The following is a 25,960-nucleotide window of genomic DNA, read 5'->3' as shown; positions in this document are numbered from 1 at the left end:
CACATTTTTTATGACACAGGACTCATTATACCGCTTGCCGACTCGCCTACGTACGTATTGGTGAGTCGGTGTCATCAATTGAATTGACGACTCGTCAGAGAAGTGAACCTTAAAAATGTTAAAAACATCGATTAATTCAATTCATTCAAAAAAAATTAGACAAATAATTTAATTTCAATTAAATTACCCCTTTCCAATCGTCGAGGGTGAAGTGGCGATGCTCATTAGCCAAATTGAGCCTGGCTTTCTTCATTTTTGGCGTCAAAAGCGTTTTTTTAAGTAGTTGTCTGCCATTCATCCCCGCGTCTGCGAAACGGCGTTGTATTGTCCGAGTCGATATTTCGGTTCCGCTCCCGTAAATTTGTCTGGATTTTTTTATTTGTGGCAAACCGATCCTTCTCAACAGTATTTATAATATATCGATCGACTCGAGGACCGTATTTTCGAGTGCCACAACAATTCTTACGCTTGGTGACCGTAGGATTTTCACCTCTTTTTAGTTGGGTGCTAATTTTATGCACACTGAAAACTCTAACCCCCTAATCTTTAGCAATATATCGTATAGAATACTTCCCAGTATTTAATAATGTGGAAATATTGGCGATTTTCTCCATAGATAAATCTTTATTTCTTCCCATCTAAAAAGGAAAGGGGTTTTTTTCACAAGCAATTTAAACAAATAATTAAGTCACATTTAAAAAATTTAAACACTTTAACTTACTTCAATGATATCGATAATATACAGGAAAGCAAAAATCTCTTCAAAACTAACTTTTCTCCCAGTGAAAGCACACGTCTACACCAAACGAATTTCAAAGCCAAACTGTGTATTTGCACTTGTTCGGTTTTTAAACTATTTGTATAAACACTACTCATCCTATCCTTCTCTAAATACATAGAATAGGATACAATGAATGGTCTACAAAAAAAACCAACCCAAAATGTTACTTAAGACGGCGCAGGTACACAAAATAGGGTAAATACGCGGGTGTTAGTAATTCGTTGTCATACGACTGTATATTGTTGTCCTTTATTGGCGATTAAGATTGCCGAGTCAATGTCGGCATTTCTCGTATAATTGTTGTTTCTTTGCGAATAGTGAGTGATTCAACAATAATTAAATACCCGGGCTTGGCGCATTCCATTGACGAGTGGGCGCGTAACGAGTTTGCTGCTCCTCGTCGAATGTGTAATTTATTAGAAAAAAATTCGAAAATCAATACGATAAAATCATCGAGCAAGTGAATTGCTAATTGGTCTATGTAAAAGAAATAAATAAATCGTTTGTAGTATGCCGCTTTTAAAATAATAAATAAAATATTAGACGCGCACGGCGCTCACCGACGGACATGGAAATAAATGCGCTCTGTATTCGGATGACATTTGGACATAAAAAAACCAAAATCTATAATACATATCTAAAACTTGTATGCATATTTAATTACGATCATTATTACTACTTTGTATATTAAAAATCATTCCATATTAGCTCTCTTTACAATTTCTTCATACGCGAGTTCTCGTGAGCAATATTTTAACAACTTTATGTTCGTATAAAATATAAGAAATATTACACGACCATATTTGGCTCGTCGTTATAAAGAAGACGTCGAAATGCACACGAGAGACAGATCTGCAATTGAAAAAGGTCATCAATAACCCTTTCTCTACTATGTAATTTATCGAGACATCTCACTTCACTGCTTACAAAAGCTCACGACGAAAAAAATCGATTACTTTCACATTTAATTGATATAATTCTCAACGCGTCACACATGTACATATGATAGAACATCCACTACTGCGGCAGAGAAACCTGACGCTGATTAAAAAACAATAATAAATTAATACTTTAGCAAAACAATTTTATAATTATAAAATCGATGCATATAATACTGTTTCATTATAAAATGATTTTTATTTTGTTTTTATACATTTATTGTTGATATTAAAGTGAGCGCGGAATATAAATCCATTCGTATTATTTTTTATGAAAAATCTAGAAAAAAATTGGAAGGTTTTATATTATAAATTTCAATACATAATTTAGCGGCATGTTTTAATGTATTGTATAAAATTAATAACTAATTAAAATAATGCAATTTTAATTGCATTGAAGAGTATGAAACATCGTCAGGTATATCTGCCTCGCGCGTCAGTTTGCATAGTGCAACGTTTGCACTCGCTTGCAACATTCGCTTCTTCAATTGAGTCGCCGCTAAATTAATCCGACAACTTCTGGCTTATCTGAAGATTACAGTTTCGGCGATAAATCTTCCGTTATTCGTCGATAACCTTTTCCCCGATTGATGGCTCAATATGACAGATGGCCGTTGGAGAATTATTATTAAGCGATCGGTTCGCTCGATATCGATCTTTCCGGAGACAATCCACCGCCACAAAATCGTGACCGAACATTATCTATCGATTGTATAACTCGTATTATATAATGTGTATGTATGTAGAGAGAGGGACCGGTGTCAAGTTTGTGGACTTAACCCAGATATTCGGGTTTTGGATGTATAAATCAAAGCGAGCGAGAGAACGCGCGCGAAACGTATGTACATATGTATTCCGAACGGAATTCGAGTAAACAATCAGATAATGCTTGACAAATTAATAGACGACCCCCAACGTTTAAATGAGTGTGGGCTTGTGGGCGGCAGTGCTTCCAAAACTGTATATGTAATATTCGAACATACGTATTTGGAACGTATTTATTACGATTATATTTCAACATCGAACTAGCGGTAGCAATTGAAATCTCAGCGTTAATGCGCATTTCATTCATTTCAAGTAGCTTTATATTTTTTCTGTTGTAAAAGTAACTAATCAAATAAATGCCCGCATTCGATATTAAAATGCTGACTTAATTAAAAACGTTAGATTTGTTATTACTATTATGCTCAATTATTTATTTATTTATTTATTGCTTATTTTAGATTTATACAAGGCTTTTGGTCTGACACTATTTCCTACATTCTTCCGATCTGTTTGAAACTTGGCCATTTTGGGCGGTTTGGTCACCGATAGAAATTCAAATTGCTTCCGCTAGTTCGGTGGTGAAAAATAATCGTAATAAACACGTTTAAGAATCCAAAATTTTTGGAAATGATGACAGCTCATTCTCCGCCAGTGGTCAGTGGTCTTTTTTACGTACCTCCTTTACGTTTCACAAAGCTTTCGTGTTAGTGGTCATTTTTATCTCTTATCCGATCGTTTTCATACTTTGCCATATTGCTCATTTTGGTCATCAATATAAGTAAATGGAGCCTCCGCCATTACGATGGCGCAAATATATCGTGTAAGACGCGTTTGTAATTTGCCCGCCTACATTCTATTTGACGTTTACAGTTGACGTTTGTTTGTTAGTTTTAAACATAGATGGCGATAGTAAAAAAAAATATTGGTGTTTTTATTCAAAATAACAATTTTATATACAAATTATTGTTTGACTTTCCACGCCCCCCTCCCCCTCACTCATTTTATTAAGTATAGAAATATCATGTTAAAGAATAACATAAGACTTTTTGTATTCGATTCGTTTTATAATCCAATTATATTTATTATCGAGATTATACATACATTTATATTTTTAAATGATATTACTTTTGTTTTAATTCACAAGAGTTTAATGAAATGCTTACGATAAATGCGCATTTAATTGTCCTCATTTTAACAATGTTTTTCTACGTACATTCATGCCCCGTCCTACATATCCACAAGAGACCTTTCGACACATTATTAAAGAATCCTTAAAATGTACTATAAATCATACAATAATAAAACTGACTCTTTTATATACTACCTCATCGATTTTACGCATAAAAAGGCAGCCATAGCTGTACAAAGTAAGCTTTAAAACAACCAAGAGGATAAAAATTGAACGAAAAAAATACACAAATCACTTCCAAAGTTGCAAAAGTCAAATCAAACATCTGTACCTATACAAAACGGTAGCGATATTGCCGATGAACGAAGGATAGAGTATATTTTTAATGAGTTATAAAACTCTCAAGTGATCCACCGAAGGGTTACATACATACATCGGAGAGAGATGTCGTTAACTTTTTTGCACACGAGATAAACCAGTTTCGACAGGAAACACAGCAGATCGCTCACATTGCTGTGCGGCGCGAAACGAGTTCGAACTTAATGCGAATCCGATATTGCGAAAATTTGACGGAGGCTTTCGAGGGGAAGCCTAAATCCAACTCTGGTCTATAAAATAAACATAGGATATTTCGCCGACGGATAATTACGTTGCGAAACTGCTCTCCGGGGCCTAGTTGTGCCGTGTTTGAAAGGGCATCTTCATAAATGCATTTCTTTTTCATGTAACTTATGTATGTACATACAAATGTACAAACATACATACATACTCGTAGCTAGAGTCTATTTTCATATACGATAGTATAAGTTTTTAAATTATATGATAGAATAGCGCGTTCGTTACGAGGCACTTCTGAATAATTGGAAAAGTAATGTGGAACAAGTTTAATTAAAATGCTGAAAAATTCGTCTCTTTCCGGTTCTATTTAGAACACAATTAATTGAGACCGAATAGGGAAAAAATTATTTTAAGCAACGTTAAGGTGAATCTTTTATAAAAGATTAAAAATAAAATATAAAAGATTTTTACTTGGAATTTAATAATTAAATTCACTTCTTGGTATATTAACTTCCAGAATAGGTACACAGAAGTACAAGCAATTAAAATATTCATTTTAAATTGACTTTTCAATGTGATTTTATTTTTTTCCAAACGTAATAAGTTGTTCAAATCAACCTCAAATATCATATATTTATATATGTATGTGGGTACTTATCTGTCGGTTATTATGAAAGTGAATAAGCAATTTCGGCGACAAAATCATTCTTATTATTCATTCTGAGAAGTAACTTTCATCAATTTTATATTATATAACCTTCTTTCATCGCAAAATAATAATGAAAGAAAGAAGATTATTCGTGGAAAATGGTGGAAGTCACTTTTTTTAGAATAAATTATGGAAAATATTTTTTTCTACTGATACGACTTACTTCACAAATACATACTTATAAAATAATTTTAATAAAAGAGTGTGTAATACACATGACTTTATAAAATACTTGCGGAATTGCCAAGCGTTGCTATACTAGCACGTGGAAAAGTTGTTAAAATAAATTAAAAAGCAGCTTTTTCATAGTCAATAGTATTAGTAAGAGTGCTATGAAATACAATATGAAGTACACCAAATTTAAAAAATGTAGATTTGCATAAGATTCGTCCATAAATAATGGGATAGCTATATCAATAACAACCATACAAATCCAATTATGTATACTCTTAGTACTTCAAATTTTTGCTCTTAAAATATAAAACGATAAAAACACTTTTAAGATGAAAATTCAGCTCACATTTGAAGGCTTTCAACTAAAACAGTAAACCAGCTTAAAATATATCAAAGACTTACATAAGATGCGTAGACGATGCTTCAAAACTCTGCAAACAAAGGAAAGACAAGTCATTAATAAATTTAAATACTACATTATACAAAAAACATATATATTTTTGTATATTATATGTGTATATACGTTTGTATTATATACATAATATACAGTCAATTTAGAGCTGTCGCTTTTAAACACGGTTAATTTGAAAACAGACAACCGAAAACACGTCTCGCACGCTTAAAAATCACGACATCAACGCCGAAACCCGAGTCTCAATCGCGAAAAGTCGAGCCTCGCGAATGTCAAAGGATTAAATATTCAAAGCGTAATCCTTTCTGTCGTATTCTATTATTCATTTTGCTCGTGCGAATATTCAATAGGACTCTGCGAAAGAAAATCCGCCTTCCGACGGGGAAAAAATTCGTTTACACCTCTAAAAAGGGAAAATATTGATATCGCACACGAACACGTGTATATAATGTAATATATATGTACATACATATACATGTATGTAATAATACGTTCGCATATTGTATGTGCGTATACCTGTAGAAGTACCTGATGCTCCCCGGCCACGAGAACATAAGAATTTCCGGATTTTCGCGCGTGAAAATGCGCGTTTCGATTCGGGCAATAAGCATACGTATAAGTGTGCTATTTTTCATATACACGTATATTTCTAATAATAATTTCTTTTTATAGAAGAGAGATCAATTTATTTTTATACCCAAACTTAAAATACATATTTTTGAATGGTTTAATTTATTTTTATCTGTATTTTTTAAGAATTTCGATTCATATAAGGTGATCCGTTTCATTTGGGAAATTGGTTTGTAAAAATACTAAAAGCCGCAAGCAAATGAATGCATTCTGTTTACCTGTGTAATATTTTATTTCCTTGATCTAAAATATAGTTATTTTAAATATTATATTTATATTTAGTTTTTATAAACGACATAACAGGTCTTTTCCAAAAAATATGTATAAATTTAACAAATCATACACTAACAATTTTTTTTTTGTTTCTGTATTATTATTTATGTTGTTTTTATTTTGTAAGTTTAATGTTTAGTATATGTCTTAACTATATACATACATACATATAGAATAGACTAATGGTTAACATATAATGCTTTGGACAAAATGGTCACCGGTTCAAATCCAACCGGTTTTTTTGTATTTGTGACTCCAGGTCGATCGTTTCCTATCAGAGTTTGCCAATTTATCTGATTTTAATTGAAATAGTTCCAAAAAATTGGCAACCTTATCCATTTTTTGGCAAATCTTGAGTTTTCAGCAGTCTTGAAATTTTCTGAATTGTATAAAATGCTGCAAATTTACAAATTTGACAATAAAAGTCTCTGTGGGTGTTAATTGGTATGTATTTAATTTTTATAATACTTATATCAAATGTAAAATGTTTCTGGCCAGGAAGGAGCATTGGGTTTACCTGTTAGGCCTTCCTGATATAAATTTAAAATATAAAAATACATCTACATATGTATGTGTATATTTATATGTATACCTACATATATATGAAACTTTTATTCATAAAATAGTGAAATGGTAGCCAATTTTGTAAATAAATATAAATATGATCATAGTGAAATATTAAAGCAATGATATAATGTACTATAATGAAGTAAAAAAAATCAAAGCTTAAGAAAATTCCAATATTTCAACATTTTCCTAATAAGGCAAGCAAAATAAATCCAATCCAACAAACTAAACCCAAATTTTTCAAACCCAAACACACAGACACAAGTTCAAAGTCCTCACACACAAACAAACACAACCGATACATTTACACAAGACATCAAACTTAAATTAAACTTACCCTTACTTAAAGTATACGTGTTGAGAGCGCCAACCCCCTCCCCCCTACCCGCCATCCAGATTAAATAATTCCCGACGCGCTTATTTGCACAGTTTTCTCCTCGGAGAAATTGTCAAATCCAACCCTGAAACGTCTACTTTTCCGTAAAACTCACCCCCGGCGACCGCCCCACTGAATAAATAACTTTTTGATACAGGACCCCACCCAGCGAGGCTTTTCGCCGAGGGGGGGAAACAGGGGATGTCTCGTTAAATAAATTAGCGGCGTGTTTGACGAGTCCGACCCTGGCTGACGCGTTGAAATATTAAAGCCGTTTAAGTCAACCGAGGAAAACCCGTCAAACAATCGGTCCGCAAAAACTTGAGCTATACACAGGTGTACGGGTAGGTGTCGACAGACGTGAATCATTAACATAGGTTGGGGAAACACTTAGCGATTAATTGATTGACGAATATCTCTCTCCGTGTGTCTGTGTGGGTGGGCGTGCGGGCAATTTTCAGCCTCGGTGAAATTAGACAGTTTTCCCGGTCGAGATTTTCCGGTGAAAGTTCGCCTCGTTTCCGCACAATGGAAGTCGAGAGTTAATTTGAATCGGGTCACGATTTTCCGCAGTAGTGGAATTCACCGCTTTCAGACGCAGTTTAAATGACTCCGAATTGCTGCATTACGATTGTACATGTGTATGTGAAGTCGATGTAATTATTATATGTATATTATACACACGAGCATATGTAGAAGACAATTGTATTTGAACTAGTTAGATTCAGAGCGGTGGAATTGGGCATACGTTTTTCCAAAGGTAGAAATAAGAGGCCGAGAAAGATTCGTTAGAATCGTTAATCGAGAAAAATTAATATATGTACATATTCAATTCTAAAACTAGCTCATTTAATAATTTAGAATGACTTAAAAGGTGATTTTACATGGTTTAATTGCATTGTATAATCAACATTATTACATTATCACAAGCGATTGAACGATCGAATGGTAATTTAATTAAAAAATATACTACTTTATGGATTAAACCATCCGACTTGACGTTTAATTTTGTTGAGTAGAATTAAAAATTCATATTTTTGCAATCGATGCGAATTTAAACTTTCTATAAAAGAAAAAAAATGCGCTGTATTATAGAGTTTTATATTATATAACAATAAAATTTAATTTTTCAACTTGACAAACTAATATTAATTCTCAAAGTGCAGACACTATTGAAATATGCAAATTTTGCAAATCAAAATATTCAAAAATTTATTTTATTTAAAAGTATCACATATATATCTACATATATACGTATATGTATTCAAAATAACTTACATACGATTACATTCTAAATTAAAGTACCATGACATAGTATATATTATATATGAACCTTTATACATAATTGAAAGTGGCATAAATCCACTCCACTTCATTGCAAGAAATATCTCGCAAGAAATTTAATATAATGTATTGCGTTTTAACATTATATATTTAAAAATAATGGTGGCCTCTTTATACGTTTATTCTGCTTTTCCAATATTCAAGACATATCGAATTAAAATGAATGATAACAATTTGTGAATTAAGTCAAACAGAAATAGTATTTTTAGAATGAAAAATTGGATTTCTGCCACTTTCAAATATAACGGCTTATATTACCTACCTTTATATGTTATAAATTTGATGATTCTAAAGCGAAAACTGTAGATTTACACAGTATAGTAAACAAATATTCATCTTTATTCAAAAGACAATTTGTATTACATATATGTATGTACATATGTATGCACGTTGTCTTGATTCGATTACAAACAGGTAAATAATAAGCTTTTGCGCTTTTTTTCTTAATATGCTTTGAACACTAACACTTAAATAAAATAAAATTAAAAAAAAAACCAACAAGTAAAGTATTGTGTAAAATAGAGAATTATCACTGGATCATTAGCCATTGAAATATACTTAAGGTGTATTTTGAACATAACATATGATTAACAAAAAACCTTTAGAAGTCAAAATACATACATACATGCATATAAATCTTCCACACATAAGCATACATATACGACTTCAATTTTACAATATTTTCCTCAGTATATACATATACATATATAAATATACTTCAATTAATTTTATATATGTATATGTATGTATGTATATACTTCAATGTTACAATATTTTTTAAACAATATAATTTTTGAATAATTTTAATTGTACACACCCAAAGATACAATAAAATAAAATCATCTCCACAATCGTTTAATAACACATTAATTTCGAAGTGCATCGCAGTGAAAAGTGGGACACTCGACGGAATTGCAACGAATTTCTACCGGTCGTTTATACCGGTCTTTTACGGGTTAAACGGCATATTTACAACCTCCACCATCTCGAAGAAGGCTCTACAATATTTTGATGAGAGGCAATCGCCCTAATCATCGAAATATTATGATATTTTACGACCGAAACGGCGGCGAGGCCAATAAGAATTTTAATGAGTCTACACTACACGCGTAACTATGTACATACATACATGCATACACGTAGTAGATAATAAAATCGATTTTTAACATTTCACATAACGAACATGCGAACGTTTAACCGACAAACTGGACCTAGTATTTTATAGATTATTAATTGGATTTAATTTATGCTTCCACTATTCAAAATGCGATACAAATCATCACTACCCGTCCTCGACCTTTCCTTGAAAATTTTCCGACTTAATTTTATAAAATCTGAATATTTCTCATCGCTGATGATTAAGGGTATCGTTGCCATTAGCAGTATTGTTATAAAACGTCAAAGTTCACATGTTTAGTGGGGAAAAAAACTTGATATATGGTCGCAAACAGCGGATTAGCATGCAACCGCGATACAATCAGTATCGGTGAAGTCGGATCGTAATAAATTGTGCCGTTTAAAATACTTGTGAAACGTATATGCGATACTTTTTTCGATTTTAAAGCCGAGATAAGATGCTCGAAGATAAGATGGACGAGATAGATCACTCGAAAATGTACGTGTAATATATAAAAGTTACCGCAATTCCAGTCAAGGCTAACGGCCAATTTTTCTATGCGAACTGAAAGGTTTATGTGCTGTTTTTTTTTTTTTGTTTTTTTTTTGTCTAAAACGATTTATCCTACGCTAATTTATGAGAGAGATATATTATACATACATACATAGATAGCGTGTCGTCGCTAAATACTTAATTATTCGAGATATATAAAAACAAAACTTAAAAAAGCTATGACTTTTTTTAATGATAGTTTTACACTAAACTCATCGTATAATACGTGCAGCAGTAGTAATTGTTATAAATATTTATCAGACCGTTACAAAATATATTATATACTCTGTAATTAATAGTATTTAATTGATTTTTAATTCTAAGTTAGAATAAAAATCATTATATAAGAATTGTTCTTTTTATGCTTGAGTGTTTGATGAACTAAAAATAATGACATATAGAATAAAGCTTCAATAAGAACAGATTTTCATTGATACAATCCAAAAAATTAAGTTATTCTTTAAATGCATAAACATTTCATTTAAAATTATATTTAATATAATTCAAATTAATAAGATAAAATATCCTTGTGGCAACTATTTGAAATTACTATCACAAAGCTGCAGATTTAAGCTATTTTTTAAATAACTTCTCACTCAAATTAATATTTTCCAATAAAAATGATCAAAATTATATCAAATATGATACTATATTAATAAAATATATCCTTCAAAATCAAAAACAAAAAAAAACCGCCAAAAAGTAATGCATTAATTATTACTGTCTTCGTTCAATTTAATCCCTTATTTTTACAGTATATTTCAATTCGTACAAAATAGAAATATTATGCGTAAATATTACTCGAGTGTAAGAATATTATTTAACAAAAAAAACCTACCTTGATTATACAATCATTTTTACACGAATAAATATAATATATGGAGTTATATAATATTTTTTTATCACGAAAGTTTTTCATAGCCTGAAAAAGAGTAAGATTTTACCAATTTATTAGTCACTGATACAGTTTCGATGTACACATGTTTGTCTTCTGCCCTAGTATTTATCTAATATATAATTTCGAAAGAGACTTTGTAACTATGTATGTATGTACATATGTAAGTATATAAAGTTTTTTAGTAACATCGAAAACAAATCAAAGGTTTTATGATGACAATTCGATATAATTCAAATAAATTTAATAAAAAAAAGAAATGAATATTCGCTATTAGATTCGCCATGTTTAAGCTGTTTATATTACAAATACTGAGCGAAGCCGGGTAAAACAACTAGTGATACATAAAGTATGTAAACTCGTTAGAGACGTCTTATTGAAATAAAAAATCTACTGTAAATTCGATAACTATGTAAATAAATACAAAACGGGTCTACGTGACGAGACAGAATGTTAAATTACAGAAAACACAAATATCGGAAAGCAAAGATCGAAAATCGAAAGATCTTATGGTGCATGGTAAACGGTACACACTCATTTAATTTGCGCGAGCAGGATACAACAGGAACAAGAGGAACAGGCTTTTCCTCCCATATTAATGTGCGCGCGCAGAATACGGGAGGAAAAGCCTGTCCCTCTTGTTCCTGTTGTATCCTGCTCACGCAAATTAAGTGAGTATGTACGTGAGTATGTACCGTTTACCATGCACTATTTTTTTTGATCTTTCGACTTAAGATCTTTCGATTTTCGATCTTTGCCTTCCGATATTTGCGTTTTCTGTAATTTAACATTCTGTCTTATCACGGAGACCGATACAAAACACTATCATTTAATTTCTAAAAAAAAAAAAAACGAAAATAATCTCGAACTCAAACTGCATACTAACGACGACCACTGAAATCCCACGCACTCGCTTAAAATCCATTTGCGACCCCTGAACCACCCCCAAACACATACATAAACACTACACAAAAATGCGAAAGCTCGCACACCGACGAACCAGACGAGATGTAAAAGCGGCTGTTGCATATTTACTTTGAAGTCCCGGTGAAAACCAAACGAATCCCGAATAAATTCGAGAGAAATGTGGAACTTAGAGTGCGAGGGGGAGGGAACCCGGAATTCGTATACGGGTCTACCAGATAGGGGGGGGGGGCTATATGGCTCGAGGCATTTCGGTAAGGAGACTTCCTTGTTTAAAGCGCGAAAGGAGACGAAGGAGGAGGAGCAGGTCGGCTCGATCAATATGTACATACGGAGCCGCACAGCTCGTAGATTAAATACAGAAATGACGAGTAGATTGAAATATGTACAAGGTGGCTGTGAGGGGGTGGAGGTATAATGGGATCGGGGTGGATGCTCGAGCCAGAGAGTGAGGGCACTCTACAGTTGGATTGTTGGATGATGTATGTATATTGGAGCACTCCTGCGGGTTCACGAATAGGCAATCGATTCGTCATGACGAACAAACAATACGCTTTGGGATTTTGGTACGAACTCAGAAGTTATATGTATGTGCTCTTCTTCTGGCTGTATATGCAGGTAATTTGTGTGCACCCACGTTTGGACGAAAGTCCAATTAAAATAAGCTCGGTGTGTTTGTTTCACAATTCGGTGGGAAATTTCTTCATTTGAATGTTTGAATCGCAGTCGGTGACCATAATAGGATAGTCGTCGATGTTTATAGAATTTGCCATATGTAATTATAATAAATAAGCGCATGCTGAAATAACCCGAAACCACACGCTGAAATTACCGGAAACCGCATGCTGAAATAAAGCCTGTAAATGATATTGTAGTGGTCACCAACCAATAAGAGTTGGGTTTGACTATACTTCTGGGTGAAATCTTTAAGGAATCTGAGCAAAATCGACTTGTTATTAAAATATCCTGTATTGAAATGTTATTAAGTTGCATAATGCTGGCTATGTATGTAAATAGAAGACATAATGAGGAAAGCTAGAAACACAGGAAAAAGAAAAATGACTAAATAAGCTGACATAGAGGAGTAAATGAAAATATTAAAATGCCAATGTGGCTAAAATATGGACAAGAAAGTGCTAAAATGACATTCAAGATAAAAAAAAACCTAAATACAATAAGTGTTATAGACGAAAGTAAAGCCAAAAGTTCGAATGCTATGATGAGCAGAGGTCAAATCACATGAGTAAGAATAATGACTAAAGAAGCTGATATATAGAGGAGTAGTTGAAAAGATTGAAATGGTAATATGGTTAAAAAAGGTGCACAAGTGGTACCCAAAATAGTACAAAACAGATAAAAGGAAAGCCAAAAGTAGTACGTCAGCTGACATAAATGTGTCTAAACTTTAAATAAATAAATAAAGGTGCGTGTAAAGATATTGAAATGCCAATATGGCTGACAAATGTACAATAAAGTGCTCAAATGGTATCCAAAAAAAATAAAAACAAGTAAAGACGTAGGTGTAAAAAGACGAAAGTAAAGCCAAAATTAGTAGACAACTTCGAATGGTATAATGAAGAGAGGTAAAATAACAAAAGAAGCTGCCGTATTGTATGTACATACATATATATATAGAGCTAAGACTGAATGATAATGCGGCAACAAGATTAAACAAAAGGTAGATAAGAAATTACACATAAGATGGTATAAAATACTAGTCATCTTTGGATGGTATGAGGAATCTCTCTTCGTCATACCATGCGGCTAAAATATTAGACGAAAGATGGATATGAAAGTATTCAAACTGTACTCAAGATATTATAAAAATATAAAAGGAAAACCAAAAGTAATAGACACCTTTTAATGATTAAAGGAGGAGAGATAGAAACACACGAGTGAGAAAAATCTGACACAGAGGAGTAATTGTAAAGGGTGAAATGGTAATATAGTTAAAAAAGGTGTTCAAATGGTACCCAAAATAGTATATGTATATACTATTTTATACATCTCTCTTCATTATACCATGCGGCTAAAAGATAAGACGAAAGACGGATAAAAAAGTACTCCAACTGTACCCAAGATATTAAAGGAAAACCAAAAGTAATAGATAGAAATACACGAGTGAGAAAAATGGCTAAGTAAACTGACATAGCGGTGCGAGTGAATAAATTGAAAATTAAATTTAAGATGGACAAGAAAGCGCTCAAATGTTACCCAAGATGCTGGTTGTAAAAAGACCCAAGTAAACCTTAAGTAGTAAACAACTTAAAATGGTAGAACGAGGAGATATAGAAGCACGTGAATTAAAAGAATGACTTTCATATATACATATGTAGGTACATAGGTGTGAGTGAAGAAATTGAAAATTAAACGAAAGATGGACAAAGATAGATAAAAAGACGCAAGAAAAGCCACAAGTAAGATGATTGGACAAAGTAAGGAAAATGTATAATGCCAAATAAATGACTATTGCTCAGAACGAGAAGAATAATACATAGGCTTTCACTCAACAGAGTAGATATGTATGTATAGTGAACAGCTGCAAATGATGATGATGATGTTGCCGTTGCTGCACACAAGTTTCCTTTCATATTGTACAAAAAAGATTCACAAAGTTGACAATGTGAAAAAATCCTTACAAGGGTTAAGTCTCGTAATTCAAACAATTCAACTCGAAAGAAAATGAAAGAAAAACAGCACACACACACACACACACACACACACACACACACACACACACACACACACACACATTCAATTCCAAAAATCACATAAAACCCACTCAACCATCATTTAATCCGATGAAACATTTGATCCACATTAAAATCAAAAGATATACATAAATATATAATACATAGAACAAAAAAAAATGGAAACTGTAGCGCTTTGAGCGCCGCTCAACAAAAACCAACTGTCATTAATTAACAAAGTAGACTCGTTATCCGGAATTAGCGGTTCTCAACAAGTTCATCCGCGGATAAATCTCGCATTTATTCACATTTTTTTCTTCATCTCTCTCTCTCTCGTTCTATCCATAATATACAAATATATACGTGTATAAAGCTCCGTGATCGCATTTCGATAATGGCAGGCCCGTCGATCCGAATAACGTAATTAGTATCGAATTTCCAATCATTAGAGTAAAGAGCGAACGTGCCCACGTCGTAATTCGAAACACGACGAATTTTCACACCTCGGCGTACACATTTCATGTGTATAAAGAAGACTTTGAAGATCTGACGTATTGAATGCCTGGTTAGATCTGAAGGAAGCTCTCAATCCATATTTGAAACACGTGCAACGTGTTCTCATTAACCGTGTATTTTTTTAACGGAAAGATAACGACGACAAAATTAAACGATCCTTAGAAGAATGTGTGAGAACTTAAAGAGTGCAGTTGTCACATAACAAAACATCCCCCCTGATGCTTTTAAGATGTGAAAAAAAATCCAAAACTATTCTCCCAAATGCAAAATGTGAGAATATCCTTTCGATCGTTCGAAAACGATCAAATTAGTTAATGTTTACAGCGGGTGAATAAGCGTTTTATTGATATATTGATGATGCAGTATTGTTTCAAAGACATACGTCAAAAAATGGAAATCATTAATACGGCATGGAGAGAGATAAGAAACATTTGTTTTGCGAATTGTCCAATTTGTCTGAGACGCGATGTGTATTGAAGATTACGTTGCGCTTCAAAATGATTTATTACTCGCACGACTACTGCGAAATATATTCGAGATTTATCTCTCAAAAAAAAAAAAAGCAAAAAGGGAAAAAAAACGGGAAAGAAGAATTCAAAGAAGTGGATGAAACGATAAAAGAGCGAAAATAACGAAAGAAATCATTCGACAATGAGACCGAAAGTTGAATCGATTCGACGTTTAATTTTTTTTCCGATCACACTTGATGTTATAATAGGATCATTGGGTAATATTCTAGCCTTTTGTCTTTAATTTTATCTCAATTTGAATACAATAAATATTTAAATATACAACAATTTCTTTGAAAATCAAAACTTCACCTACATATATACACATGTATATACATATCTATATTTATTTTATTTTATTTCAATCGAACACTTACACTCGCCTTTACCGATCGCTCCAAAACAACGAGTGGACTAATACAGATACAATACAATTAATACAATCATTTTTATATATTGCGAATTCCTACAAACACCATCCACAGTGACATATATGGAGATAAGTATATTGGCAAACCTCAATACGATGAATAACTAGGATATTTGTATTATTGCAAAGATTGGAGAGGAAATACTAATTTACAAGAACTGTTCCAATGAAAATCAGAAAAATTAGCAAACTCTGATAGGAAACGATCGACCTGGAGTCACAAACCATGGTCTGGTCAACAGCTACTAGTGGGAATCGAACCGAGATCACTCTGCTCGAAAGCATAATATGCTTATCCACGCTGTTGGTGGGGTATATTATAATAATACTACAAAGGCATTTATGATAAGATAACCAACCAAAAATTTTACTACAAGTACGTCTAATCATTGAATGGAATCTATGCCAAATTTAGAAACGATTTAATCAATTTATTATCAATTTATTTATTAAAATAATCTAGTATTATTTATTATCAAAGAATACTTAATCGGCAAAGCCGATAGACCCAAGGGGGTTTGATATCTATCTTATTTAATATCTTGATTTCATTTTCTCAAGGGGTTTGATTTCATTATCTTATTTAATATCTTGACAAATATTAAATAAGATAATGAAAAAAAAACGAAAAGTAAATATTAACCACTCAAAATAGACGAAAATAAAACAAACAAGACGAGATACAAAAGATAAAATTAACTTAAAAAAAAGGGAAGAACTACAAAACCCATTTATTTTAAGGAAATCATGGAGTTTATTTTTAAAAACGTTTAAGCTACGACTGTATTTAAATAGGAGGGTTCCCTAATAATTTTAGAACAAGCATTCTTTTAGAGTCTGAGAGTATGACCTCTCATATAATTGTTATTGGTTTATCATAGGTTAATTAATGGTTATTTAAAATTTAATAGACTTCAATTAGATCGCCATCTTAAATCATATGAAAGTGATAAAAGTTCGGAACGCATTTTTATTAGTGAATTAAAAAGTAATACGAGAAAGTATAAAAGCTTGTAATATTAAGTTTGTATAGGATGAGTGTAAATGACAGTGAAAACAGTACTTTTAAACTTTTACCACTGCTTAACTGAGTTGCAAAGGGGCGGTAGAAATCCGCGCATGGATAGCTAACTGTCATCGCTCTGATCTGACACAAGATTCCGATGTAAATTTAAACTAGTTCGTTAATGATTAAACTCTTCTGGCTTCATATTGGAAACAAAAGCTTACTTTAATGTTAGCTAACGTATAATATATGTATGTCAATAAAATATCAAAGCGACCCGAAGAGTATAGTAATAATAAAATATTGGTAATCAATCAAAACGAAACAAATGAAACTTATCTCAACGCAAATTAAACAGTTACTACGTGAAATTAATCAACAAACCATGAATACTAAAACTATGGCCAACTTTGATGTACATATGTACATATTTCGATGTGATGTCACGTTAAACAATACAATAAGTAACGACAGCTTTAACATCCAGTTAATGCTAATTAATTAACAAACACAAAACCCATATTACATACATATATATGTATGTATAATATAACAATATATCAAAACCTTATCTGATAATTTACTCTTATCTGATAAATTCTCATCTTATATATTCTTATCTGATAAATTCTTATCTGATAAATTCTTATTTGATAAATTCTAATCTGATAAATTCTTATGTGATAAATTCTTATGTGATAAATTCTTATGTACCCATATTACATGCATATATATGTACGTATGTATAATATAACAATATATCAAAACCTTATCTGATAATTTTCTCTTATCTGATAAATTCTCATCTTATATATTCTTATCTGATAAATTCTTATCTGATAAATTCTTATCTGATAAATTCTTTTTTGATAAATTCTAATCTGATAAATTCTTATGTGATAAATTCTTATGTGATAAATTCTTATGTGATAAATTCTAATGTGATAAATTCTTATGTGATAAATTCTAATCTGATAAATTCTTATCTGATAAATACTTATCTGATAAATTCTTATCTGATAAATTCTTATGTGATAAATTATTATATGATAAATTCTTATCTGATAAATTCCTTATCTAATAACAAAACTGATAACAAAACCTTATCATATAAATTCAATGAAAACAAATTTGTCTTAAATTTGAATATATATATATTTTTTTTTGCTATAAAAATCTGGAATTTTCAATTTCAAACCACTAAATTCGATGTACTATCTAAAGACGCAAACACATAGAGCTGGACGTATTAACACTTGCCTTACTTCACTAAAAAAATCCTCTAGCCGCTGTGCTGGACGCCAAGCGTCCAGTAAAAAATGTGTATTTTAAGTTTAAATGATCTGCAATTATTATAATTAGATATAAAAATAATTTGATCGTTTATTAAACGTCGAATAATAAGAATAAATAAGTGCAAGAAATTAAAAAAAAAGATCTGTCATTCTAAGGCGGATATCATTCTCAAACTGACCGTTGATTACGGCGCGTAATGAATTCAATCTCGCATTTGTAAGGCACGTGTACGAGGGGCTTATTGCGAAAATAATTATTTCTGTTATTGTATTGACATTTATGTTTTTTTTTACTTCTGAATGACAATTCCAATCATAGAGGTTTTAATGAGGAAAACATAAAATATGAAGACCCTGTATTCAGTATATTTGGAGAAATAAAATAAGGTCACTCACTATTAGGGATTTAATTAAACAATTTACCGTCAAATTTCATAAACCGGCAAATGGTAAACGATTTTTCCTACTACCGGTATACCGGTATTTACCGGTAAATGAAAAAATATTTTTTGACTATTTGACTAGATAACTGTATTTGGTTACTATTCCTATCGCTATCGGTTTACGATATCAATCTACGTCATGGATTGCTATCGTAAATAATTAAAAATAAATCTCACGTGAATAATATCATATTTCATTTTATTTTAAAAATAAAATATGACATTATACACCTGAGATTTATTTTTAAATAATAAAAATATGAAAGTATTAAAGTAAATTCGTAATAATAAATAAATTTGATTTATTTTTAATTTTTAACCAATCATATTTGTTTATTTAAAGTTTTTCTATCATAATTTAAACAACCGTCTGATCAAATTTATTACGATTTGGTTGGTCTGTGTTGCCAGTGAATTTATCAATTTGAAAAAGCTACACTTAATACTGAAAATAAACAAATTCCAGACAACATAATCCACAATACGCCATTTACATCAATTTTTAATATAATATTGGGCAATTATATGCCTATATATGTATTTTTATTTTATTTTTTATTACATTTTATACCAGAAAGGCCTTACAGGTAAACCCCAATACGCCTTCCTGGCCAATTACAAACAATACAGCATTTTTATCATACAAGTCACTGAATTACGAGAATTACGAGAATTGTACATAATTTTTATTGTACATTAATCATACTCAAATAGTGGTGACATAGTAGGTAGGAAAGATTTTAGCCAAATTTTAATCGAGAACCGTTTCAACAATGAACTTAGAGAAAATTGGCAAACTCCGATAGGAAACGATAGACCTAGATTAACAAATATCCAGGTTTGACCAGCAGCACTACAGATATACTCAGAAAAATTCTTTTCAATCGAGGTCAGCTCATGGGATCGAACCCAGCGCCTCTCGGTGTTAGGCAGAAGCTTAACGACCGAGCTATGCAGCTGGCTGCTGGTATGTACTTGATTCGCGATAAAATATTTTCCGGTAATTACCGGTAAATTTTAAAATCTAACGATATTTCCCGGTGGCGATATTTTACCAATTTACCGGTAAACCGGTATACCGGCATTGCAATCCCTCCTCACTATCCCTCACAATACGGCAAGTGTTAAATAAATAACTGTGAAGAGCCATAGGGAGTTGACCGGGTGTGCAGAGAAGGACATCATCCGAATCTGTCACAGTGCACTTTTTTTTTTGTAATTTCCTTTCAAGAAATTCGGCCGGTATTCAACACAATCGAATCGCTCCGAAAGTAGTGTCATAACTTGAAAAGTATTAAACTTATACTGCAGATATTTACAGAAAAGTTTCATCGAACCCTCCAGTACGAAAGTCGTAAAAAACAGCACGACAAAAAAGCATATACATATATAAAGGGACAGTTAAATAGCCCGAGCACTACACTTGTCCGCATAAAAAAGTTATGGGTAAGGCTATATATCGAATTTTTTCCACATTCGAAAGCTTTCGATAAAGTTCCTTACTTTTCAAAACACTGACGATAAATTTTCATTACGGACGAATAAAAACCACGCCATTATTATTATTTTTTTTTGTTTGCCGTCAATAATAGAACGTCGAATTTTTCGAACCGTATGACAAGATTAATACCGTACGCCCACACGGACAATATCGACAATGGATAAATTCCTAACTTCTTCACGGATAAAGCACTCTAGAGGTTAACGCTTGCCACCCACCTAACCGTGCACATGTAATTTTCATGACTTTTTAATTAACAAAGACCACGAGCAGTTTTTAATTCGTTTTATTCAACGCGTCAATGCCTAGTACTAATTCGCACTGCCTGTATTCAATTTTATTCAAATTATATTATATATTGTATATACAATTACAACCAAGTTTTTCAATATTTGTTTGGGCAGTATTCGTGAGCCGATTTCGAACCACTTCCACTCTTCCAATCGCTTTGATATTTTACCGACATACATTATGTAGCTATCAAAGTAAGCTAATATCTCCAACACAACGCTAGAAGAATTTAATCAGAATCAACTGTCAGATCGACGTGATGACAGCTGGCTTTTACCCCGCCATCTCACCGCAACTACTTTAATTTTACATTTTTACATAGATATATACCAGGCAGGTTTGATAGGAAGACTCCAATGCGCCTTCCTGGACAATTAATGACAAACAATGCAGCATTTTATCATTACATAAATCACTGCATTTCCAGAAGTTGAAGAACACGAAATAACAATCAATTAATTAACTACACAATTAATCCATTGAGACATGTATGGATTTAGATTTTGTACATAATTTTTACAAATTATACACACAATAAATACAGCAGATTTGTGACAACAGGAGAGATGACTTTTTTTGCCAATTTTGAGGAACCGTTTCAACAATGATCAGATAAAATTGGCAAACTCTGATAAGAAACAATCGATTTGGAGTCACAAATACCCCCAAATCTAACCAGCAGTATGGCGGATCGAACCCACTGATCACTTGGTGCTAAACATAAACGCTACCATTAAGCCATACTGCTGGCTACTTATTTGCAGGGATGTGGAGTCAAAATTTACCGACTCTGACTTTGATTTTACAAAGATAGACTTTTCTGGCCATCGTATAAAATTATTAGTAATAAAAATAAAAGCAATTTTTAAAATATTAAAATGAAAGGTATTAAATAAACCACTAATATTTACCCAAATTATTTAATTATTGGTATAAATAAATAGTAGATACATTCATAGTATATATGTACATGTGTATGACTTTTATACACAAACAAATCAATTTAATAAAAAAAAATAAGTAAAATAAAGTAAGTAATAATTAATAAATTAAAAAAAAAATACAAAACGGAGGAAATATCGGTTTCGGCCAAAACATATTTAAATATTATTTAACGATTTTATTTATAATGTAATTCAAATTCATGATTTTTATAAAGAAATTATTGAATTTCAATTTATTAATCAATTTACTTGGATACTCAAATTGATGCATTCCGTAATACTATTAATTAAGAATAATAAGTGGAGTCAGAGTCGGTTGATTTTTTACGACTCCGACTCCATTTGAAATGCTTCAACTCCACGATCTCGACTCCGACTCCACAGCCCTGGTTTTTTATCAAATTTATTTTTACCATGGTGTCATTACGAGATTGCTCCAAAGCGACACCTATGTACATATAGCCAATTTTAAACATATTGTAACGTTGGAACTCGGAGCCATTGTAAATTGGAGAATAACCTAGTGAATAGCGTTCTGTAGGGCGTTTATGGAGAATACCGGGGCTGTTCCGACTAATGCGTGTTCGAACACTCGGCTACCTGCCTTTAAAAAGAGGTACACATATTGGAATGGACATTTTGGAGTGAGCAGTCGTAGAATAAATGCTTTGAACCGACTTTGGCCTTTCACTTGGATCTCCAACCCACCTCTATACAACAATATGTACTACATATATATAAATGTACTAGCTGTATTACCCGGCTTCGCTCGGTATTTGTAATATAAACCACTTAAACATGCTTAATCTAATGGTAAACATTTTATTAAATTTATTTGAATAGTTTTATTTTGCGTCTGCGCCCCCTAGGGGGCGGAGCCCTACGGCTTCGCCTTTGGCGCCTACACCCCCGGGAACTTCAAACCCTTTGAATCCGAAAAATGCGAATTATTTGTTCGATGACGTTACGGATTTCTACGATCGAAGGATACATCCATATATACAAAGTCTCTTTCCAAATTATATATTAGATAATATTATTATTAATTTTAATAATGGTGAAAAATTAAGGCAGGTGATCTGTTTGTTTGGCAGGTGAACCGTTTAAGCATCTGTGATATTTTAATTATTTTCTAAATAATTTAAGACCACGAAAAGAGGACGCGTGGTTACCCTAGTTTGAATATACAAAATTGGAGTCTTAACGTGTTAAAGGCGTAACTTTAAGGCGCATTATTTGGTAGTTGATCACGAAAGGGTAGACAGATGCTAACAAATTAAATTTAATCGCTGCAACGGGGTTAAAGTCATTTACGGTCACGAAAGACACCCCGTTATTACTTCTGTTCAGCTTTGTTGGGTTAATAGGGTGAAATTTTTCAAAAGTAAATATGCAAAAATAAACTCAGACACGTCTCGATCAATATTTGCTCATAAAATTATAACATGTACGCGATTTCAACGTACTTTTCTCGCAATACGTGAGGGAAACTGGTGGGTATGTTCGAACACTAGTATCAGAGTTAATTTCGTGTTATTTATTCCCCACATGATACTATTTGTCCACAAGCTGTCTTGTAATCCTAGAAATACATCCTTCTCATTATTTACGATGTCTTTTGTTATCTCTCGTATTAAAAGATTTTCCCTTGCAGACTTGTGTCTTGTTGCTTGTGTGTACGCTTTTTGTCGCGTTTGTACACCAGCAAGTCATATATTATATTACACGTAGACATTAATAACGATATAATACAAAGAAATTCACATGTCTCACATCATTTAATTCAAACGTATCAACAATATTGAAAAACACACTGAAAATGTATCAAAATTCACACTGCTAAAAATCAACATAAAAATTCATATAAAAATAATTAAACCATCACATATAAAACGGCATATATATAGTACAATTTAAATTGAAATAAATTTGAAATAAATAAATATTGTAATAATACTTAATACAATTAAAAAGTCACCCATAGTATTGCCGCACTTTATAAGCGCGTGTGTATGAGAGTAGCGATTGAAGCGCATTCTATATATTTTTGCACGTTAAAATTTAAATAAAAATATATATTTATAAACAACTTGCATTTATAATAATATAATACAACATTTTTTACTTAATTTAAACATATCAATCATTCAAATGATGATAAAAACATTACCAAAAACGACAAGTGTCATTTAACGTTTTAAATGCCGCACTGAAATTGTATGCTCACAATTATTTCAAAAGCTCTACAATACCTATTGGTCTTTAGAGCGAAATCTTTAGTTAGCCAACATAAACTTTAAATACTATAATAAATGCAAGGGCGTCCAATCTTTCATGTTTTAATTGAAAAAAGGCGTTTTAATATATATTGTATATAATTTTTTTTTGGTTTGGAAATCCGGTCACACCCGGTCATTATCGACGGCCATTTGACGGTCATCATCGAGTCTTGTGATGACAGAGGACTGGACACACGCTTTTACGAGTCTCGTCCATCAACATCGACACTATTAATTATATATGTAATGGTTGACGTCATCTTCGTCGCGGATATGGACCATTACGCTCGAGAGGAACTTGTTCAATCGTAAAGTCCCCGCTAGAAAATCGAAAATGTTATCATTCGACATCGGATTTCCTGCTGTTCGGGATTTTTATAATCATATTTCAATTCAAAATCGCGCTGGACGTCCTACTTGTACTAGTTCTAAAAAAAAGAAACATTCGAATTCAACCCTTCATGGAGTTTTTTTGCAGAGCTGTAACTTTTGAATACGTTCCGTGGAAATTCAAGCAAAAAATTGAACTATGCATATTTTATGTCAAATTTTGTTCAAGATCAGAAACTTTGCTATTCATATTCGGTACGAAATCTAAATGATCAGTAAAATCATATAATCGATAAAAATTGTATTATACTTACATATGTATATACCTATACATACATAAATACATATCACAATTTTACATATTTATCTGTTTATTTTTTTATATAATACAAAAAACCAATGTAAATGCAAAAAAAATACTGTACACACTATACAGTAAAGCAATATATAATATGTACATACATAAGTATGTAGATAGTAGAAAAAATAATTTTATTTTAACAAGTTCATAATGATCTTTTTAACCAAATTTGGTAACTGGTTTTAGAATATTAAACCATGATAATTTAGGCGAACTAAAACTGAACCACTTTAAAAATAATCTATCGAATCTTTCAAAGTTTGCTGTTTTTGAAACATTGTTATAAGAATATGCAATGTAATTATAAAATATTTATTTGTGATTTTAAATCAAGTTTCTAAGAAATCACTCAACATCTTAATTTCAAAACGAATTAACTCATTTTTAATTATTACAAAAAAACATGTGAACAAAATTGTGTCAAACCACATGTAGTTTATAACTCGAAAGTCAAAAACCAATTAATTCCGAATTGGTTTAAATTTAAGCGTCTGCTTTAAACCGTCCAAAATTATCAAATATATTATCTATCTTATAGTTCTAACTTATTACCTGCCTAAATGACCTCCAATTAAAATTACACACGATAAGCTTATACTTGAGTATATTAAATTTAAGAGGGCTGTACACCCGAAACCTTAATTTTGTTGCCGTTCCTTTCTTCGATATATATATTGAGTGAATGCGACAGTATATATCAATATATATATTGAGTGAATGCGACAGTTGAGCTTCGACCAGATAAAACGTATTTTAAATTGACAAAATCGAGGTTTCGTATTCTCCTATTTTCTCCTCCGAAACTGGACCAATTTTTAAAAAAATTTCATCATCGGTATGAGAAAGATATTTTCTGTGCAACTATGCGCGTATTAAAAAATAACTAATCAAAAAAATAAAACAATAGATGCAACCGAATGGTGAATATCCATACCATATTAAAAAATAATTTCTCTAGTGCCATAATTGAGGAAAGGAGAAGTGTAATACGTTTGTATGGACAAGGCGCTGGTGTCTAGCCCTCTTAAGGACTTATTAGTATCCGATTGAATTTTATATACCCAATACATATGTATATTCGGAAATTCCAAGACAAAAAAAAACCCTCCTGAAATCGAGGACTCTTCAAAATAATTCCAATTAATTATTCAATATTCATTTTAGTACAACAAAATGAAAACCTCTCGCAAAAAAACCACTCAATCAACCGAGATGAAAATT

The 25,960-nt window shown here is 31.9% G+C and overlaps 1 long non-coding RNA gene across 1 annotated transcript in view; it reads right to left on the bottom strand.

Annotated features, from left to right (window-relative positions):
• Positions 1-25,960, bottom strand: part of LOC143920403 (uncharacterized) — a 309,775-nt gene that overhangs the window by 170,361 nt on the left and 113,454 nt on the right. Inside the window, exon 3 of the long non-coding RNA XR_013261338.1 lies at positions 5,457-5,485. This is a non-coding gene — a long non-coding RNA (uncharacterized LOC143920403). The remainder of the gene's footprint in view (positions 1-5,456; positions 5,486-25,960) is intronic.

The sequence above is a fragment of the Arctopsyche grandis genome, chromosome 12 (assembly GCF_051622035.1).
Source record: "Arctopsyche grandis isolate Sample6627 chromosome 12, ASM5162203v2, whole genome shotgun sequence".
Classification (NCBI taxonomy): domain Eukaryota; kingdom Metazoa; phylum Arthropoda; class Insecta; order Trichoptera; family Hydropsychidae; genus Arctopsyche; species Arctopsyche grandis.
Note: the sequence above shows the minus strand (reverse complement) of the source record. Positions and strands in the feature narration are given on the sequence as shown.